The 7,560-nt window shown below is 37.9% G+C and overlaps 1 long non-coding RNA gene across 1 annotated transcript; it reads left to right on the plus strand.

Annotated features, from left to right (window-relative positions):
* Positions 1-1,333: 1,333 nt before the first annotated feature.
* Positions 1,334-6,553, plus strand: LOC113334866. Its single transcript, XR_003353010.1, has 2 exons — positions 1,334-1,555; positions 2,506-6,553. It is a non-coding gene; the product is annotated as an uncharacterized LOC113334866 (long non-coding RNA).
* The last annotated feature ends 1,007 nt before the right edge of the window (positions 6,554-7,560 follow it).

Consider the following 7,560-nt stretch of genomic DNA (forward strand, 5'->3'; position numbering starts at 1 on the left):
AATTGGGGTTTTTAGAAGCAGTATGAAATTGGGTTGAGTTCGAGTAGCTCCATGAGCTTTACAGTTGAAGACTAAGTGTCGCTGCCATTGTTGTACGCTGAGAATTCAGTGGTGTTATCCCAGTCAGTGGATAGATGGTGATTCAATTGAACTGGGTAGATTGAGAATGGTGCAATTTGGTATTCCGATATGATTTCACATCAATGAGGAGGCAAAGCTAGGTCTGGAAATGAGATCAACTTTGAATTTTTCAACTGTGAAATTTGCACAGCAACATGGAAGTATAAGTATGTATAATGTCTGGATTTGATGTGGAGTATGGCTCAGATGGAGAAGGAATTATGGGCCAGCTGGACTTGCTCCGCCTGTATCGTGCTGTGTGATTAAGTGGGTGAACTGGTGGCAATTGGTGGCCGAGACTGAGAAGGTTCACAAGACAAGAATTGGTGGTCCAGTGAGCTGGTGCTGTAGTTGGTCTGGGAGGTGTTTAAGGGTCGAAAATGAATGGGACTGTGGCAATACTTTATGCAGTCAAGTGAGATGGCTTCACAACACCTATATACATAAGTTTGACACAGACTGGAGGAGACACGCCGTTTTTCAGGGAAGAAATTAGGTTTAGCTCCATTTTATTGATTTTACATATGATGAGTTTATTGATCTTTATATCATTTTCTATGGCTTTAAACAAGATTATGTCTAACTAAACTCCTCATTAGGGTGAAGGATGAAATTTTAGGTTAGGGTACTTGTGTTCTTAAACAATGGTTTCAAAAATAAGATCTTAATTCCATGTTTGTGTTTCTCAAAAGAGGTTGATTGTTTTACGAGTTTTTCATGTCTTATGCCATGTATATTGCGTAGTTGAATTCTAGAGCATCATTCCATCTATAACCTAGGTATCAATTGTCTTATGATCATTCCAAGACTATGTATGCCATGTATGCTTAGTACTTAGGATATCTACCTTTTAGGTTGAGAACAAACAATCTTTTATGATAACAAGACTATGTATGCCACGAGTAAATTTGAGACCTTGTGATAGAACATAAGTAAACATAGCTTACAACTGATTCCATAGCCCTAATACTTCCATATCCTTGATTACATTGTATTATAAACTTGCTGAATCAATTTGTTATTACTTTCTTAGTACAACAGTCTCTGAAAATATTGAATTTGATTAGATAGTTCTTGATATTAATTAGTAGTAGTTTTCACACTCCTTGAGGGAACGAACCGTGCTTGCTATTGTGTGCTCTTTTTGACACCGTGCACTTGCGGTAAAACAAAGTCGGTTTTCCGACGCATCAAGTTTTTGGCGCCGCTGCCGGGGAGTGGCTGTAAAGTACTCTCTGATTGATATCATTGATTTTCTAGTCGTAGTTTAGTTTTTATTTTCTGTACATAGTTTATTTTCATTTTTCTTTTAGATTTCTTTTAGTTCCTTTTTACGTAGCTTGTTTGATTATCTTTAGGTACCTTAGTTTGAAGAACGCAGGTGGAATCTCTCCAAAACATGCAGAAAACTAAGTCTTTCGCGAAGCTTTGCAAGGTGAGGTTAGATTGAATTCTGCATTTTGATAGCATATGCAAGATCTACTAAGTAGTTGGGGTAAAGAACAATTATTCGTCTTGTTAAAGTAACCCTTTATACATGACGGGAACAGATTATGAGGGTACAAACCCACCGGTCAAAAGTTTGAGAGACTATGTGTACCCAACTAGGGTCTCTCAACTCTCATGTATTGTTTTGCCTACCACCACAACAACCTATGAGATTAGAGCAAGCACCATTCAAGCACTTCCTAATTTCTATAGTAAAGAGAATGAAAATCCTTACCACCACATTAGAGATTTTGAAGAATTATGTAGTACAATAAAATTCAAGGATTTAGCTGATGAGCATCTCAAACTTATGTTGTTCCATTTTTCCTTGAAGGATAAGGCTAAATCTTGGCTGAATGCACTAGCTCCTTCATCAGTTAGTACTTGTAATGACATGATTAATCTATTCTTGTATAAATTCTTTCCTAGGCATAAAACTATTGACATTTGTCAAAAGTTGAACAGTTTTTCGCAACAAGAAGGAGAATCGCTTTATGATTATTTAGAGAGGTTCCATGATCTCTTGCTACAATGTCCACACCATGGATTTGATACTCCTAGGATCACATTGATTCTATATGAGGGATTAGATTTCAAAACTCTGACTCTGGTAGAATTACTTTGTCGTGGTAATTTTCCTGATAAGACTGCCGAAGAAGGTTATAAGTTTTTGCATGAAATAGCTGAAAAAATTCTAGAGTGGGAGGATAGAGAACCCATAATGACTAGTAGTAAAGAGGTTCACAGAGTTGATACTGAATTAGACTCTGAGGCCAAGATTGTTGTTGGGTCATGAAGACTTGAGTCGTTAGAAAGAGATGCTAAAATCAAGCATGTTGAGTCTGTTACACATACATCTTCAATTACTGATGATTTTTCTAACCAAAGAATTTCTAGTTTGGAAGAAAGTGTGAGTTTGTTTATTCAGGCTACTCAAAGATCTATGGCGAACTTAGAGCAAGAACTAGATCATATTACTATCCAGTTGAGTGAGCGAGACAAGGATCAGTCCCCGAGTCAAATACAGCTTGACCCCAAGGGTTCAGTTGAAGTAAGCACATTTGGTGGCAAGCCGACCCATCGTGTCCAGGCTGTCACTACTCTCAGAAGTGGACAGGTCATTGATATTCATGTTAGTGATGCCGAGAAGAATGTGCAAGGTAGGAACCTGCCTACCACACATGTTACTCCTTCAACACAAAAAGAAACCAATGAGAGCGAGAAAGGTAAATCTGAAATTTCTTATGTTCCTCGTGCTCATTTTCCTCAAGCATTACTACCTCTTAAGAAGGGAGCTAGCCCTAATGACATCATAGAAGTGTTTGAATAGGTTAAAGTCAACATTCCCCTATTAGATGCCATTAAACAAATTCCTTCTTATGCTAAGTTTCTGAGAGATATGTGGACTGTGAAACGAAAATTGAATGTACATAAGAAAGCTTTCCTTACTGAACAGGTAAGCTCGATTATTACACAGAAAACTCCACACAAATTTAAAGATCCAAGTTGTCCTACGATTGCTTGCACCATAAGAGAACATATGATTGAACATGCATTGTTATATCTAGGGGCCAGTGTGAATCTCTTTCCATACTATGTGTATGTGCAATTAGAACTTGGTGATTTGAAAACCCCACTAATGTCACTCTCCAATTGGCTGATAGGTCAATTAAAATTCCTAGGGGAGTGGTAGAGGATATTCTTATACAGGTTGAAAGTTTTGTTTATCCAGTTGATTTTATTGTTTTACACACTCAACCTGTTTCTAATCCTAGTGGCAGATTCTTGTCATCTTAGGTAGACCTTTTTTGGCTACCTCGAATGCGGTTATCAACTATCGCAATGGAATCATGGAGCTTACTTTTGGAAATATGAAAATGGAGATAAATGTGTTTAGCCTTTCAAATTCGTCTGCGATTTCTGAAACTTGTGAACATGTATGCATGGTTAATGGTGTGAATGATTATACTCACTGTTATAATGAGAATCTCGAAAACATATCTGAAAAATTTGCAGGTTGTAAGGAGTTAACGAAAACTGAATCATCTGATACTTGCTCATTTTGTTTTTCCAAGCCTGATGAACTAGTTTTTCATGAGACTAGTAGTAGTTTTCAAGATGCTTATATAAGTGTGAAACATATGGATATTGGTCAGTTAATTCATAATAAGAAATTAGAACCAAGAACTGTTTGCTTAGATCCTTTTTGCAAGTCATGTATTCTTGTGCTTATTGACATTGCCGCATTGCTCCCTCCTAATCTAAAACCCAATTGGGAGTCTCCTAATCAAAATTAGTAAACATTCTGACCTTATTGTTTATGGGAGTGAGTTATTTATGGATTCACATATCTTTTTGGGTGTTTTTAGTGCTTGCAGGTTCATAGTTGCAGCTGAACTTGTGTGTTGGGTTGATCCCCAGCTTTTCAGGCTTTACATATATGCTGGCAGGTTGCTGTTATGCATCATTATTCACTTTGTTTGAGATTACTTGCTGCGCGCAAGTAGGGAGCAGACATCATTCGCTTTGTGGGAGTCAACCCATCAGTTTTGTTCCCTTTACTCTATCTTCTATTTTTGTTTGCCTCTTGCATATCACATTTTAGAATTTCCCACCTTAACTCTATGTTGGATGACTCAATTACATTGAGGACAATGTAATGTTTAAGTGTTGGGGAGTGGTTAAGTATATATAGATTTTTGATAAGCAATCAATTTCGTTATAAATTTTTAAAAAAAAAGACCAGCTGTTGAGCGGGTCTTAAAAATTTTCTTTTGCACGACATGACCAGTTGTTGAGCGGGTCATTCTGATTATCAGTCTAGCTGTTTAGCATACTTTTCTTTACCACTGTTTAGTGGTTCTGTCTAGCTGTTTAACAAACATTTCTCAATCACTGTTTAGTGATTCCGTCTAGCTGTTTAGTAGACTTCTCTAAACCATTGTTTAGTGGTTCGTCTCGCTATTTAGCAGATGTCTCTCCATATCCAGCTGTGTAGCGGATATAATTTATTCTTGTTTTGCTCGGGACTAGAAAAATCTAAGTATGGGGAAATTTGATAAGCACGAAAGTGCAATTTTCTACTCCCATATTTACACTAGCTAGGTTTCGATATTTAGCTAATAATATTGTTTTAAAACATTCGTAAGAATTACAAGCAAAACCCGACAACCGAGAGGATAATTAGTTAAAGTGGAAGTTTAATTGGCGTTCGCGATAACATGGACAATGTCATTGCACATGGCTACATTTCATCACGGCCCGGAAGTCTTCAGGCGAAGCAGAGAGTTGTCTTTGCTCGTTCGAGTTACTCAGGCCCATTTGGAGTTCAAAGAGGGGGACGTGGCCCTTGCTGCGCCACATTTCTGTGTGGAATTATTAGGGCATCGAACATCTTATCCCTTTCTCTATCAAAGCCAAAGAAGATCACATTTCATTCAGCAGGTAATAGCTGAGTTTTGGGTTTGTTTTGCATTTAGTGAATGAGAAATGGAAGTGAGTGAGGAGAGATCTGTGAAGACGAGAGAATGGAGAATTAGTGGCTCAAGTTAAGGAACTCAGGTCGTATTTGACCCGAATCTGTAGCTAACAAGAGAACAACTTGGAAGAACGGCGACAGGCTAGTGGAGACAGAAATCAACGCCGGTAGTGGTGGTTTCTATGATGGGTTTCGACCAAATTTTGGTGTTGGCTAATGGTGGATGTTGCAGCAGTTCTAAAGATTAAAATGGAGATGAATTTAGGGATTTCAGTGGTGACGACGACAAGCCTTGTGTCTGGTGGTCAAATTGTAGACGATTGAGAAGTTAAATCAGGATGAATTGAAGATAACAACTGGTGATGGGCCGAATCTGTTGGAGTCGTGGGAAAGTGAAGACAAGGTACATATTTTGGGGTGTTCTTGATTTGGTATGAACTGAATTTGAAGACGACACCAGCAATAGTGAATATAGCAACATCAATGGGTTTGATTGAGCTTGGGGGTATGAATTGCATGGAGTTAATGGTAGCTGTCTCTGAGAGTTGATTAAAACTGAAATTCAGAGTTTGAATCGAACAGGGATAATGGATACAAAGATTGTGAAGCTTGGGTTCACATTCAATTTGAAATTATAGTGACAACAATGGGTTTCTGGATCGAATTGGAATTGGGGTTTTTAGAAGAAGTATGAAATTGGGTTGAGTTCGAGTAGCTCCATGAGCTTTACAGTTGAAGACTAAGTGTCGCTGCCATTGTTGTACGCTGAGAATTCAGTGGTGTTGTCGCAGTCAGTGGATAGTTGGTGATTCAATTGAACTTGGTAGATTGAGAATGGTGCAATTTGGTATTCCGATATGATTTCACATCAATGAGGAGGCAAATCTAGGTCTGGAAATGAGATCAACTTTGAATTTTTCAACTGTGAAATTTGCACAGCAACATGGAAGTATAAGTATGTATAATGTCTGGATTTGATGTGGAGTATGGCTCAGATGGAGAAGGAATTATGGGCCAGCTGGACTTGCTCCGCCTGTATCGTGCTGTGTGATTAAGTGGGTGAACTGGTGGCAATTGGTGGCCGAGACTGAGAAGGTTCACAAGACAATAATTGGTGGTCCAGTGAGCTGGTGCTGTAGTTGGTCTGGGAGGTGTTTAAGGGTCGAAAATGAATGGGACTGTGGCAATACTTTATGCAGTCAAGTGAGATGGCTTCACAACACCTATATATACATAAGTTTGACACAGACTGGAGGAGACACGCCGTTTTTCAGGGAAGAAATTAGGTTTAGCTCCATTTTATTGATTTTACATATGATGAGTTTATTGATCTTTATATCATTTTCTATGGCTTTAAACAAGATTATGTCTAACTAAACTCCTCATTAGGGTGAAGGATGAAATTTTAGGTTAGGGTACTTGTGTTCTTAAACAATGGTTTCAAAAATAAGATCTTAATTCCATGTTTGTGTTTCTCAAAAGAGGTTGACTGTTTTACGAGTTTTTCATGTCTTATGCCATGTATATTGCATAGTTGAATTCTAGAGCATCATTCCATCTATAACCTAGGTATCAATTGTCTTATGATCATTCCAAGACTATGTATGCCATGTATGCTTAGTACTTAGGATATCTACCTTTTAGGTTGAGAACAAACAATCTTTTATGATAACAAGACTATGTATGCCACGAGTAAATTTGAGACCTTGTGATAGAACATAAGTAAACATAGCTTACAACTGATTCCATAGCCCTAATACTTCCATATCCTTGATTACATTGTATTATAAACTTGCTGAATCAATTTGTTATTACTTTCTTAGTACCACAGTCTCTGAAAATATTGAATTTGATTAGATAGTTCTTGATATTAATTAGTAGTAGTTTTCACACTCCTTGAGGGAACGAACCGTGCTTGCTATTGTGTGCTCTTTTTGACACCGTGCACTTGCGGTAAAACAAAGTCGGTTTTCCGACGCATCAAGTTTTTGGCGCCGCTGCCGGGGAGTGGCTGTAAAGTACTCTCTGATTGATATCATTGATTTTCTAGTCGTAGTTTAGTTTTTATTTTCTGTACATAGTTTATTTTCATTTTTCTTTTAGATTTCTTTTAGTTCCTTTTTACGTAGCTTGTTTGATTATCTTTAGGTACCGTAGTTTGAAGAACGCAGTTGGAATCTCTCCAAAACATGCGGAAAACTAAGTCTTTCGCGAAGCTTTGCAAGGTGAGGTTAGACTGAATTCTGCATTTTTATAGCATATGCAAGATCTACTAAGTAGTTGGGGTAAAGAACAATTATTCGTCTTGTTAAAGTAACCCTTTATACATGACGGGAACAGATTATGAGGGTACAAACCCACCGGTTAAAAGTTTGAGAGACTATGTGTACCCAACTAGGGTCTCTCAACTCTCATGTATTGTTTTGCCTACCACCACAACAACCTATGAGATTAGAGCAAGCACCATTCAAGCA

Source organism: Papaver somniferum, unplaced genomic scaffold (genome assembly GCF_003573695.1).
Source record: "Papaver somniferum cultivar HN1 unplaced genomic scaffold, ASM357369v1 unplaced-scaffold_137, whole genome shotgun sequence".
Classification (NCBI taxonomy): Eukaryota; Viridiplantae; Streptophyta; class Magnoliopsida; order Ranunculales; family Papaveraceae; genus Papaver; species Papaver somniferum.